A 15,640-nucleotide genomic window follows, 5' to 3' on the forward strand; every position below is an offset into this window, starting at 1 on the left:
AAAGAATAAACATGCATTAGATCCATATTAAATAACAAACATGACGGATTCAAATGATTTAAACTAAATCTAACAATATTAAAATTAAACTAACAATTTCTTCTACAAAAATACAAAATAAAAGCACATGAAATAAACTGAAAAACTAATTAATCAAAGTTCCATTTGAATCTGAAAATTAAATCAACAAAACATATGAACAAACTAGAAAATTATTTCAACGATGAACAAACAAAACAAGAATTGAATCATTTATCGATTTTGGATCCGAAAAATATCAAACAAAAATATGGACAAAATGAAACTTAAAAAAAAATCCACTAACCGGATCGAAACGACGAACAATGACTGACTAACGACGAACTCGTATGGACTGTTTTGACAACCCCAACCAAAACTCGAACAGACGACGACGAAGACGAATTTAAGAAGCAACTGAAGCAGCGATGAAGCAGTAGCAGCAGGCGACGAGGTTTGGTTTAGACTCAGCTGCTCGACGATGCACAGTAGGGTCGTTTGGTTGTTTGGACGACGCAGAGGTAGAATATGGAGCAGTAGTAGGGTGTGTTTGGTTTGTTTGGACGAAGCGAAGAAGAAGCAGTAGCAGCTGGGGATGGAGAAGGTCGACGCAGAGGCAGCAGCAGCGGCGAGGAGGCAGCAGCGTGGTTGTCCATGGCGACGAGGGAGCTTCGAATCAGCTGCTCGACGGGCAGCAGAAGTAGAAGAAGCAGACGATGCAGCAGTGGCAGAGAAGGCAGTAGCGAACACAGCAATGGCGGAGCAGGCAGCAGTCCGGGTTGTTTGGACGTAGCAGAAGCGACAATGGAGGAATCGAACATGGAGCTCGACGAAGAAGGCAGCCATGGGAGCTCGGGCTCGACGACGAAGACGAAGAGGATGAGGCGCAACAGTGGTCGACGTCGTTGGTTCGAAGGCAGCCATGGATGTGTGTGTTTTGGAGTTTTGGGGAAGATGAAGAGAAAGAAGGGGGGGGCGGATTGGTTAGGGTTTTTTAGGGTTTTTGTTTTTGTTTTATTTTTGAAATGCAAGATAGGGGGTGTTGGGTCTTTGGGGTTATGGACCGGGTCGACCCGGTTCAAAATGGACCGGGTCATGGGGAAGGTTGGGCAATTATTTGGGCTTGTGGTTTGAAATTGAAGAAGAGGCCCAATTCCGATTTTCTTTATATTTTTGCTCTCTTCTTCTTTTATTTTTCTAAAACTAAATTCTAAAAATCCTTAAATTATTATTAAGAACTAAATTAAGTTATAAAAGAGCAAATTAACTCCCAATAACAATTAACGCACAATTAAGTAATAATTAAGCATAAAATTGTATATTTGGACATTAAATGCTAAAAATGCAAAAGATGCCTATTTTTGTAATTTTTAATTTTTGTAAAACAAACTTAATTACTAACAATTGTAGAATTAAATCCTACATGCAAAATGCGACATATTTTTGTATTTTTTATTAATTTAACAAATAAACATGCACAGACAAATACAAATAATTATCCAAAAATGTCACAAAAATTCTCAAAATTGCACACCAAGGAAAATCATTTTATTTTGAATTTTTTGGGAGTAATTCTCATATAGGGCAAAAATCACGTGCTTACAGTGAAGAGCTTGGTGAACCTATCCAGCCTCCACAAAGCATCGGCGGACATAGCCGCTCCATCGCCGGTCTGAGCTACTACACCCGGCTGAACTGCCATAGCTGGTGAACCGCTGGAACCTAAACCTGGGTAGCTACCTGCTCTGGAGTGCGCGTAGCAGGAGTCTGAGCTCCTCCTCCAGCTTGAGAAGTGGCTGGTGCTACTTGAAGTAAACCCTCTCGGGTGACACTCTCCATGAGGCCCACCAATCAGACCAAAGCGTCCTGAAGAACTAGGATGGCAATGAACCCCTCTGGGACCTGAGCTGGGCCCTCCAGAACTGCTGGGGTCGGAACCTCCTCCTCAAAATCAACCTGAGGCTCAGCCACTGGTGCTGCTGATCGGGGCTGAGCTCTGCCCTACCTTGGCCTCTAGCACGGCCTCGGCCTCTGCCCCTAGTGGAAGCTGTTGCTGGGGGCTCGAGCTGCTGAGCGGTAGATGAGGAAGTGCGTGTTCTCGCCAACTGCGATAGAATAGAGTAGAAATCCAAATAGCATTTGAGGAATAAATCCACACGACAAGAAAGAACAAGTGTGAAATTTTCCTAACTCTATAGCCTTTGGGGATAAGTACAAATGTCTCTATACCGATCCCTTAGACTCTACTGAGCTTGTCCGTAATTTGTGAGACCTATGTAACCTAGAGCTCTGATACCAACTTGTCACGACCCGGAATTCCCACCCTCGGGAGTCGTGATGGCGTCTACTCATAGAAGCTAGGAAAGTCACAAATCCTAAATCCCTAACTCCTTTATTTTTAATCCTTTTTATTGAGCATAACATCAAGCATTAAATATTAATATAACAACGGAAATATGGAATTAAAGCGGAAGATTTAAATTAAATAAGCTGAACAATAATACGGAAATCAACATATGCCTCTACCCAAGAACTGGTGTCACATCACTCACGGACTACTAAGACTACTAAATACAACCATCTGAAAGAAATATAACACTGTTTGTCTCAAATACATGAGATAACAGAATGGAATATAAGATAGAGGAGACACCGAGCCTGCGGATGCCTGCAAGGCTACCTCGGTATCTCGGTGGGCTGAAGGCTGGCTCCCGCGCTATTGCTGCTGTCCAATACCTGGATCTGTGCAAAAGAGCACAGAGTGTAGTATCAGCACAACCGACCCCATGTGTTGGTAAGTGCCTAGCCTAACCTCGATGAAGTAGTGACGAGGCTAGGACCAGACTACCAAATAACCTGTGCAGTTCAAATATATATACATGTACAACGGAAAAGAAATATAGGAAATAACCAGTCAGTATGAGAAGGGGAAACATGTTGGGGGAGGTAATAGATCCAAATAAAAAACCTCAATAAAGGGGGGGGGAAGCAACAAAGCCAGAATGTCAACCATAATCAGAAATCAACAATTTGCACGGCATCACCCTTCGTGCTTTTACTCTCGTCCTCACACAAAAAATATCAATAATAAATATGTGCACGACATCACCCTTCATGCTTTTACTCTCATTCTCACCAAATCAATCATATCATAATAATGTGCACGGAATCACCCTTCGTACTTTTACTCTCTTTCCTTACCATATAGTCAATGAATATCGGTACGAAATGGTACATCGTACGACACGACATCACCCTTCGTGTTTTACACTCTTTCCTCACAATAGCAAACAATGCACGGCATAACCCTTCGTGCTTTAACACTCTTCCTCACCCTAACAACAATTACAAACAAAGGGGCAAGGGAGTAGACAAATAATGGTAGAAATCTTGGCAAGGGAATACAATTAAACAGCTAAATCCCGGCAAGGGAACAATATCAATAAATCTCAACATCCCGGCAAGGGAGATAATCAACAAAGCAACAAACATCCCGGCAAGGGAGATAATCAACAAAGCAACAAACATCCTGGCAAGGGAACAATTCAATAACTCTTCCTCTTTCTTTCACTTCTTACTGTATAACGCACTTTACCACTTGAGTCAATGCTCCAAAGGATTCAATTATCTCATATATTTTCACAATTCGTATTATAACTCGAGCCAATGTTCCTCGAAGTTCAAAGATCACAATTTCTTTCACATGCTTTTTACAACATATAGAAATCATCACTAAGGCATGAAAGATACAACAAAATCAGAATATCCACAATATAAAGACTCACGGTCATGCTAGACACCAACGTATAGATACTCGTCACCATGCCTATACGTCGTACTCGACAATTAGCACGTAGCAAATAAGACTCAACTCCTAATCCCTCAAGCTAAGGTTAGACCAAACACTTACCTCGAAGCTTTGAACACCACTCAAGCCTCAATTATAGCTTTACCCCCTTGATTCCACCATCAATCTGCTCGAATCTAGTCACAAGTTATTTGATTACATCAATAAGTACTAAATAAATCAACTCCAATACACGAAAATGAGTTTTCCCAAATTTTTACCCAAAAGGTCAAAATTACCCCCCGGCCCACGTGGTTGAGACCCGAGGTTCGGACCAAAACCTGATTACCCATTCCCCCACGAATCCAAATGTATAATTTGGTTTGAAATCGGACCTCAAATTGAGGTCTAAATCCCCAAATTTTTGGAAAACCTAGGTTCTACCCAAAACACCCAATTTCCCCCATCAAAAATCTTTGATTTTAAGTTGAAATCATGTTAAAAGATGTTAATAATTGAAGAAAACTAGTTAAAAATGACTTACAATTGATTTGGAGAAGAAAGGTTGTTTGAAAAATTGCCTCTTATGTTTTTGGCGTTTTGGAAAGTGAAAAATAACTGAAAATCCCGTTTATTTATACCCCTCTCAGACCCTCACCGCAGACCGCATAAAAAGGACTGCGGCCGTGGATCTCCACCACGGACCGCATTAAACGGACTGCGGCCGCACAGACCTCCCTGAAGACCTGCAGTTCAACACCATGTGCGGACCGCACAAAGGTGACTGCGACCGCACAGCCTCCACCGCAGCAGCGCTGGCCCCTCCGCGGTCGCACGCGATTTCTCGCGAACCGCATTAAAGTGTTCAGAGGCCTGCAACTTCCTGAACCTGCAACATCTGACTTTCTAAGCCTAAGGCATCTCAGAACCTACTCGAACTCACCCGAGCCCTCGAAACTCCAACCCAAGTATACACACAACCTCAAAAACATCATGGACATATTCATGTAATCAAATTACCAAAATAACATCACGAGTATTGAATTAAACCTCGAGATCAATGAAATTTCTCAAAACTCTTTTAAACATCACATTTCCCAATTAAGGTCTGGATCGCATCAAACGACGTCCGTTTTTAACCAAATTTCACAGGAATGACTCAAGTCATATATAAGACCTGTACCGGGCGCCGGAACCAAAATACGGGCCCTATACCAACTCGTTCTAATCAAATTTTATTTCAATTTCCTTGGACATTTTCAGAAAAATAATTTCCTAAAAAAATTCACTTCTTGGGCTAGGGACCTCGGATTCCGATTCTGGGCATACGACCGAGTCCCATATTTTCCTACGGACCCTTCGGGACCGTCAAATCACGAGTCTGGGTCCGTTTACCCAAAATATTGACTGGAGTCACCATTTATTCATTTTAACATCAAAACTTAGCATTTTTCACAAAATTTCATATTTAAGCTTTCTGGTACGCGCTCGGACTGCGCACGCGAATAGAAATGACTTTAAATGAGGTTTTCAAGGCCTTGGAAGCATATAATGGGTAAGAAAATAGGTGATGACCCCTTTGGGTCGTCACAGAATATGTATTGAATGAATCGAGTTAATTGTGACTAGATTCGGGACGTTTGGAGGCCCATTTGAGCGAAAAAGGTATTGTGGAGTAAGATTTTGCTCAGATTGAGTTAAGTAATTGTTATAAATCTGGTCCTGAGGGTATGAAACCTCGTACATTGTGTCGTATGACTATTTTGGAGGTGACGCACAGGCTAGGTGACGGGTGTGTGGGCGTGCACCGTAGGGATTGTGACTTGATCCGTCCCACGGGACAGTGGAATTAATTGGCCTACTATTTAATACATGTTCCCTCTATTTTAATAGAAGTTGAATATACTTCATGTTAGAAATCATGTTTAGGCCTTATGTGATCACTATTGAGACCTGCGAGGTCGTGTACTTGTTGAATTAGCTGTTAAATTGCTGATTTGTACTCAGTCATAGATTTTCTTGCTTATTATGCCTCCGTCTCTTACTGTTTATTGTTGATACATGATAATACTTCTATTTGGACTGTTTATATGATTTCTGAGAGCCTGAGAGACTGGGGAGACTGATGATTGAGTAAGGCCGATGGCCTTGTTGTGATGTTATTGATACTATAGCACGTGAGTTGTCCGTGCGACACGTGAGTTGCCCGTGCGGATCAAGATATTGATACTATAGCATGTGAGTTGTCCGTGCAATACATGAGTTGTCCGTGCGGATCCAGATATTATATTATAGCATGTGAGTTGTCCGTACAGCACGTGAGTTATCCGTGCAGATTATAGCGATTGGGCTGAAGGAGCCCTTCTAGGAGTATGCACAACCCTAGTGAGCTTGGTATATGATAGTACGTGAGTTGTCCGTGTAGCACGTGAGTTGGCCGTACAGTTTGTAGCGCTTGGGCTAAAGGAGCCCCTCTGGAGTCTGTACACCCCCAGTGAGCGCAGGTACCTATTGAGTATGATTATTGAGGGATGAGAGCCGAGTGATTGAGCTGTTGAGATGAGCTGAGTGACTGTTGCCTTGAGAGGCCATATTTGTTTTCAGTTAATTGCTACAACTAGTTGCTATTTGTCTCTGTCGTACATATTTCTGGAATATTTGATATCTAGTTTATTTGCGTACGCACTGATGAGAGTTAAATTGTTAAATTGAAAGTATGACTACTCTTATTTGAAAGTTATTGAGATAACTGTATTTGCATAGCTCATCACTACTTCTCAGTTCCTTATTTATTTTTGTTACTTATTGAGTTGGTGTACTCACGTTACCCCCTGTACCTCGTGTACAGATCTAGACACTTCTAGTCACGGCGGTTGCTGATTGGGGAGTCAAACTCATGAGACTATTGAGGTAGTTGCATGGTGTTCATTGACCTTGACTCTCCTTTCCTTTCATGTTGTACTGTTTTATATTTCTAGATAGTGTTTTATCAGTCGGATGTTGTTATCATTTAGATGATCATGCACTCAGTGACACCGGGTTTTGGGGATGGATTGTTTAGTATTTTTGTAGTTATATCATGTTCTAAAAGGTTTTATTTAATATTAATTGCTTCCGCCTTTATTTAAAAGTTCTACTTTGTTAAGAAGTTAAGTTGAGGCTTGCCTTGAACCACCATAGGCACCATCACGACAGGTGAGATTTTGGGTCGTGACAAGTTGGTATCAGAGCACTAGATTACATAGGTCTCACGAGTCATGAGGTGCGAGATGTGATTTCTGTGTGTGATGTTGGGCCAGTCTAGAGGACTTGAGGACAGGTTTTGTCTGTGGCTTGAGTACTGAGATTTTGATTGTGTGAGCACGTGCATTTGGGACTTATATGTCCATTTGTGTCCTTCCTGGTGGGATTTGTGACTGGATGACTAGGGGTGAGTATGATTTGATTGCTAGATGTGTTCAAATTGTTCAAATGTGACGGGAAAAGTTTGCTGAGGATGTAGAAAGGATTATTGGGTGTTTGACTTCTGTCTTGAGTTGGCATATGGCCTCGAGCTATGGGTGTATTGAAGGACCTCTCGTGTAGTTTAGTTGTGGAGCGGAGTAAATCTTCATGTTGTGTTATGAGTTCAGACTCAAAGGGGGGTTAAGTGATTGTGTAATAGTTATGATTATGGAAGAGTATAGAGAGATACCAGTTTGAGGCTAAGAAAGTGGATTATCTTCTGCAGGATGTTCTAAAGTTTGTGTGATCCTTATGTTGTTAGTTGGCAGTTCTCTTTTACCTGTGAAATATCCGTGTTGCAATTTGAGTTTGGATCGCTTATAAGAGTGGGCTTGATTGTTACGAGGGTGAATGCGGGATTTGTAAATGGTTTGAGGAATTAGATGGGTTGTGTTGCATGAGCTTATGAAGGATTTAGCTTAATCTCATCCAGTTGGGGCAGCTCAACCAGTTATTGCGGCACAGGCCGATGATAGGCCTGCCTTGTCTTTTGAGGTTTTGCTGAGATTGGATAAGTTTACCTAGCTATTTCCAATCTATTTTAGTGGTACACCTTCTGAGGACCCACAGGATTTTTTTGAACCGCTGCCATGAAATATTGTAAAATATGGGAATAGTTGAAAGAAATAGGGGTTGATTTTACTGTGTTTCATATGATGGGTTCCGCCAAGAGGTGGTGGAAAGATTAGGTATTTACTAGACCCGTTATAGTTCTGTTTGCAGATGCAGACATATTGAGAATATCACCTAGTGAATCATGTAGGGGTGCAATGGACCTTGACATCTAGTTGATTTATATGAGTTACAAATGTCACCATTGTGGATTATCAGACGTTCCATGACTTCGTGCCAAATGGGGATGTCTACTATCAATGAATGGATCGAATGGTCATGTGTTATATTAGTTTTCACCTGAAATGTATATATATATGGTACTAAAAGGCTATCCAATAATTTACACATATTTAAGGCCTGAGACATGTAGGGGATAAGGTTGGGACTTGCGGTATGTCTACCTCTTTAATTATCTAATACTTCAGTATCAAAGGAGTTAGTAAAACAACTTTAAATTTATAGAAGGTCTGCTCAGTGTGGAAGTCAAGGTTACAGAATTTTTTGGGGTGCTTCAGAGGAAGTACAGTTGTTGACAATCTTCTGGACCGTGTAGTCCGTGCCAAGATTTATCTTGATGGAGCTATACTTTTGTGATCGTTGTGCATAATTGGGGGAAGGAGTTACCCTAAATAAGAATCAAAGAGTATATGAATAAATATGTTAGCTCAGCAGTGTTGAGTCAACATAGCAAAAGAAGAAATTAGCCGCCGGTGTTTGTGGCAAGCCTATGAAGAGGGCAGACTAGCCAGTGCAACACCACCTACTCAGCTCAGTTCTCAGAAATGTTTTTGAAGGAGTTTGTCTCCCGGATTCTCTATAATATATGGTATATATGGTCTGAATGGTTGTGTCAGGTCACCGTGATAGTGTCAGAATATGTCATCAAGTTCAATAAGTTAGCCGTCATACTCCTACTTTGGTTTCTAAGCTAGAGAGCGAGTTCGCAGACTCATTAAAGGACTCAATTATGATCTTGAAATTTAGTAAAACCCGGGAAGCTACAGGCTGATGCTTCATTTCGGCTAGTGGTAGAAATTGCCAAAATGTTAGAATGTGTTCTGGATGAGGAAAAGAGGAAGATAAGAAGACCAAGAGGTCTTGAGGTTTCAAAGGATTCAGCAGATTCTACTCTACAACTACAAATCATTATGAGGGCTCGGGCAGCCGGCCAACCCAGTCAATATATCTGATTACTCGGGGTGCTCCAGTAAGTTCTTTTAGTGCACTACCAACACAAGGTTCATATGATGGTTACTCCAGTTATTTAGCATAGACTCAGTATGAGAAGCTGAACCCTCAAAGGTATTGTTATGAATGTGGTAGTACTACGCACATCATGGGAAAATTGTCCTAGACTTGGGAGAAACATAATTTTTAAAAGCACTCAGGCTACGCGCCCCATTGCAGTTACTACTCCACTTAAATGACCAGCTAGAGGTAGGGGTCAGGATGTTAGAGGTGGGGGTGAGACTCCTAGATGTGGAGACCTAGCCCGTTGATATATTTTTCTATGGTATGCCTGAGGTCGCAACACCAGATGGTGTCGTTATAAGTACGGTCTTGAATTATTATAAGGTAATAATTTTCTTAACTTGATTCGATTCTGAGTATTGAGGCAAGTCCTCCTATTGTGCTCCCCTTATGAGCGAGCTTCATAATTCTGAAATCTGCTTATATGAATACTCTTATTGGGAGATTCGATGGAGATAGATATGTCTATCATTATGTGTTGTGATTTTGTTAAACAGAAAATATTAGAAAGAAGAAAATGAAATATTTCGCTTGGCACGAGGTGCATAATACTTGTGATTCAGAACTGAGGACGAGATCCTCACATTTTAATATAATGAGAACTATTTAAACCGGGCTACAAGCTGTGGTAGATGTTATATAAGGACGAGGTCCTTGTGGTGAAAGAAAAAAAATTATGTTTTAAGTGCTCCCTTTGTAAAATTAAAATTTTTACTATAGCACTTAAAGGGAGTCATGCCTATTAAACTTATTTGGAAAAAAAAATCTTGTATGAATATCTTTTTGCATAATTTGCCAAATTTGTATTATAATTATTGAGTTTTAGACTGCGAGGTGAGTGTCCGGGAGATGTAAATTGTTACTCGTTAATTCGGATAAGTAATTATGAGATCTTCATGCCTTGTTGTTAGTAAACTGGAGGTTTGAAACGAGATTTTATTAACATGAGGTTAATTGGCGATGTTGTAATCTATTATGAACAACTATTAAGACTAGAGATGTGGTTATGGTCATACATATGATGCATTTTATGTCAAGATATCATTGTGATAATGTCGTGCTTGTAATGCGGAGATTAGTGTTATTGATATATACTTTGTGGTTCTATGTTGGGTTGTGAACATGTTGTTAGGAGTTGTTTTGGTGTTACTCTGACAGGTAGATAGGCCAAATTACTGGGGAGACTCTGCCGAAATTTCTAAAAAATTTGGGAGCTACATAAATTTGGGATATTGAGATGTGCAAAGAAAAAGATAAGTTACATTATGTATTTGAAGACAGACTCTACTTCTCATTTAAGGACGAATGATCCTAAGTGTGGGAGAATGTAACACCCCGTATTTGATGGGTGCGTATGCACGAGTTGCTATAGCCAGTCGAGACTAATATCGTGTGTTGATGTGACAATCGGACCTTTCTGGAAATGATTGGAGTGTAAGAAATTTGGTCTTAAAGTTTACAAATATGGATAGAGGAAATAATCTCGATTGAAATAGTATTGTCAGGCTTATGTTGAATGCGGTAATGTGGGATCAACCGCGAATATTTGTGCAAAAGTAAAATCATTAGTTTGGTAACCTGAGAATAATTCTTAGTATGTTCGAAGACGAACATTTGTTTTAGAGGTGGAGAATGTGATGACCCAAAATGTCATCATTAAATTAAATAATTATCTCGGTGTTTTAAGACCTTGAAAAGCACTATCAATAATTTATCGACTTGCGTGCGCAATCAATATAATTTTCCGGAAGGTTTTTATATGAAAAATGGATTAAATTATGAATTAGAGCTTTAAAACTAAACTGAGTTGACTTCGGTCAATATTTTTAGCAAATGAACCCGGATCTGAGTTTTGACTATTCTGGTAGTTTCGTATCGTGATTTGGGACTTGGTCATATGCCCGAAATCGAATTCAGAGTTTCCTAGATCAAATTATCGCCATTTAACAGACTCTAGAAATCTAAGACTAAAGATTTCTAAAGTTTGACCGGAGATTTGAATTTTGAGCAAACGACCCCGAATTGGAATTTTGATGATTCCAATAGCTTCATATGGTGATTTCGGACTTAGGTGGATGTTCGGATTTGGATTTGGAAGTCTGTAGAATAATTCGGTGCATTTTGGCGAAAGTTGGAAAATAGAAGATTTTTTGGAAAGTTTGACCGAGGGTTGACTTTTTGATATCGGGGTTGGAATCCAGTTCTGAAATTTTTTATAGCTTTGTTATGTCATTTATGACTTGTGTGCAAAATTTGAAATCAATCGAATTTGATTTGATAGGTTTTTGCATCGAATATAGAAGTTGGACGTTCCTAGTTTCATTAGGCTTGAACTGGGGTGTGATTCGCGGTTTTAGCATTATTTGATGTGATTTGAGATTTCGACTAAGTTCGTATGATATTTTAGGACTGGTTGATGTATTTTGTTGAGGTCCCGATGGCCTCGGGTGGATTTCGGAAGGTTAACGGATCGATTTAGACTTGAAGAAAAGCTGATGTATTTTTTTTCGCAGCAACATGAACAGTAACAGTGAACAGTAACCCGAAAATTCAGGATAGTGTAAAGAATGAGCAGTCCGGTTTTCCTCATTTTTTTGGACTTCCAAGCTCGGATTTTGGGCAATTTGAGCGAGAAGTTACGGGAATTCTTGGGGTAAGTGTTCTTGACTCTATTGTGATTATATTCCATGAATAAATCTTCATTTTTGGCTTTAGATTATTGATATTTGAAGAGAAATTGAGGAATTTTCTAAAATTCCATAAAAATGAATTTTCAAGATTTGAACATCGATTCGGAGTCGGATTTGAGTAAAATTAGTATGGTTGGACTCGTAATTGAATGGTTATCGTATTTTGTGAGTTTTGTCGTATTCCGAGATGTGGGCCTATGGGCGATTTTTGGGTTAATTTTGGATTTTGTTGGAAAATTAATATTTTCATATGGAATTAATTCCTAGAATATGTATTGAATGAATCGAGTTAATTGTGACAAGATTCGAGATGTTTGGAGACCGATTTGAGCGAAAATGGCATTGTGGAGTAAGATTTTGCTCGGATTGAGGTAAGTAACGATTATAAATCTGGTCCTGAGGGTATGAAACCCCGGACATTGTGTCGTATGACTATTTTGGAGGTGACGCACATGCTAGGTGACGGGTGTGTGGGCGTACACCGTAGGGATTGTGACTTGATCCGTTCCGCGAGACTGTGGAATTAATTGGCCTACTGTTTAATGCATGTTCCCTCTGTTTTCATAGAAATTGACTGTGATTCATGTTAGAAATCATACTTAGGCTTTATGTGATCGCTATTGAGACCTGCGAAGTCGTGTACTTGCTGAATTAGCTGCTAAATTGTTGATTTGTACTCAGTCATAGCTTTTCTTGCTTATTATGCCTCTGTCTCTTACTGTTTATTGTTGATACATGATATTACTTCTATTTGGGTTGTTTATATTATTTCTGAGAGCCCGAGAGACTGGAGAGATTGATGACTGAGTAAGGCCGAGGGCCTAGTTGTGAGGTTATTGATACTATAGCACGTGAGTTGTCCATGCAGCACGTGAGTTGCCCGTGCGGATCCAGATATTGATACTATAGCACGTGAGTTGTCCGTGCAGCACGTGAGTTGTCCGTGCGGATCCATATATTATATTATAGCGCGTGAGTTGTCCGTGCAGCACGTGAGTTGTCTGTGCAGATTATAGCGATTGGGCTGAAGGATCCCCTCGAGGAGTCTGCACACCCCCAGTGAACGCAGGTATATGATGGCACGTGAGTTGTCCGTGCATCACATGAGTTGTCCGTGCAGTTTATAGCGCTTGGGCTGAAGGAGCCCGTCCTGAGTCTGTACACCCCCAGTGAGCGCAGGTACCTATTCAGTATGATTATTGAGGGCTGAGAGTTGAGTTATTGAGCTGTTGAGATGAGCTGAGTGACTGTTTCCTTGAGAGGCCATATTTGTTTTCAGGTAATTGCTACAGCTAGTTGCTATTTGTCCCTGTCGTACATATTTCTGGAATATTTGATATCTGGTTTATTTGAGTACGCACTAATGAGACTTAAACCATTAAATTAAAAGTATGACCACTCTTATTTGAAAGTTATTGAGATAACTGTATTTGCATAGCTCATCACTACTTTTCAATTCCTTATTTATTTCTGTTACTTACTGAGCTGGTGTACTCACGTTACCCCCTGTACCTCGTGTACAGATCTAGACACTTCTGGTCACGGCGGTTGCTGATTGAGGAGTCAGACTCATGAGACCATTGAGGTAGTTGCATGGCATTCGCTGACCTTGACTTTCCTTTCCTTTCATGTTGTACTGTTCTATATTTCCAGATAGTGTTTTATTAGTCGGATGTTGTTCATTTAGATGCTCATGCACTCAATGACACCGGATTTTAGGGATGGATTGTTTAGTACTTTTGGAGTTATATCATGTTCTAAAAGGTTTTATTTAATATTAACTACTTCCGCCTTTATTTAAAAGTTCTACTGTGTTGAGATGTTGAGTTGAGGCTTGCCTTGTACCACGATAGGCACCATCACGACAGGTGAGATTTTGGGTCGTGACAATATTAAACCATGGAAAAGAAAATTTACAAATTTTTCATAATTCAAAAAGAGATTAAAAATAAAATGAAAATGGAAAATATGTAAAAAGGGAAAAATAATGAATCACGTCTTCCCATCCATTGTTTTCGTGGCCGAAATATACGAAAAAGTATTGAAGCCAACTTTTCTCAAGAGTTCTCTTTCTCTTCCACTTCCTTTTCATCTTCAACCACGCACAACAATGATGCCACCACCAGCAGCGGCAACCGAAACACTATTATCTTCGGAAGGCATTGAAGCGACCCTATTTACTGTCAAAACTTTGTTGGCATAGTCGAAGGCCTTGAAAAGTCACCTGCTAAGCATAAAACGCTAAGCACGTACATTAGTGTTGACTATTTACAAGCATAATATCATTCATATCTCAGATTTCTAAAATCTTCAAACCTTAAATCGGGACATGGAGTAAATCTCGAATTATGGAGTGAACAAAATCATGGTGTGATTCTTGGGTTGGAATATGACCTTATATAAGTCCAGAAAACTTTTCAGACATTTATGTGGGTTGCATCTATACCCGCCTTTTAGGTCACGTTTTAACTTGTGCCCGCTTTGCAAAAAAAATTGCAAACGTACTCACTTTTTCGTGTAACTTCAGCATACGGGGCTGAAGTAGCAAAGGCAATCACGCAAAACTTCAGCATTCTAGTAGACGGGCCTGAAGTAGCAAGCGTGCTGAACCAAGTGTGCTGAAGTTTTTGTTTGTAATTGTTGAACTTAAGCATAGTAGCTGAAGTTTTGTTCTATATTTGCTGAAGTTTTTGTTTGTAATTGCACTAAATAAGTTGAAGTTTTTTTGTCCTAGATTCACTAGTTTTGTCATCAAGCTTTTTCAAAAACTTCAGCAGAAGATGCTGAAGTTATTTAGTTCATTTATAAAAACTTCAGTACTAAATAAGCTGAAGTTTTTTTGTCCTGGATAAGCTTTTTCAAAAACTTCAGCAGAAGATGCTGAAGTTATTTAGTTCATTTGTAAAAATTTCAGTACTAAAAGCTGAAGTTTCTGCTTACTTTCTGCTTATGGCTTAAGCTCTTTCTTTTAGACAAGGAAAACAATTGCAACTGCAAGTTGCTTCAGTGCCTTAGCCCTATTACATGTGGAAGTTACTTTACCAAACAACTTTTACATGGCTAATTCTCTCAGCAAAAAATTGTCAAGACAGTTTTGTTTGGACTATCTGAATTTGATCTACGTCCAAAATGATAATCGTAAAATGGGAACCTAGCTCTAATTAAAGGCACCTAATTAAGTAGTGTTTTTTTGTCAGCAAAATGCACATCAAATAATAACAAAATCGACAAACGAAGATGGCACTGTAGAATCCTAGGAAAAGAAACCATTTCTAAATTTTCATTAACAAATTGCGGCACTTCCCTCAACATGTACAACTTCAGAAGAAGAAAAAAAAGCAACTGTATATAAGAAACTTTGAAAAATTGTACAGTTGCTTTAGCAGCACTAACATTAGCAGAAGAAAGAAGAAGAAGAAGAAGAAGAAGAAGAAGAAGAAGAAGAAGAAGAAGAAGAAGAAGAAGAAGAAGAAGAAGAAGAAGAAGAAGAAGAAGAAGAAGAAGAATAAGAAGAAGAAGAAGAAGAAGAATAAGAAGAAGAAGAAGAAGAAGAAGAAGAAGAAGGAGGAGGAGGAGAAGGAGGAGGAGAAAGGGCGACCAAATAGGCTAAAGTTGTTTAAAAAGTGGGTACAAATTAAAACTTTTAAAAAAAATGGGTATAGGTTAAATGAGGGCGATCAAATAGGACGCCTCGTGAATTTTTTACCATTTATGGAGGTAATTACAAGTCCATTATAAAATTAAAAAAATTCAAACATTTAAGGAGGTAATTATA

Source organism: Nicotiana sylvestris, chromosome 6, assembly GCF_000393655.2.
Source record: "Nicotiana sylvestris chromosome 6, ASM39365v2, whole genome shotgun sequence".
Lineage (NCBI taxonomy): Eukaryota > Viridiplantae > Streptophyta > Magnoliopsida > Solanales > Solanaceae > Nicotiana > Nicotiana sylvestris.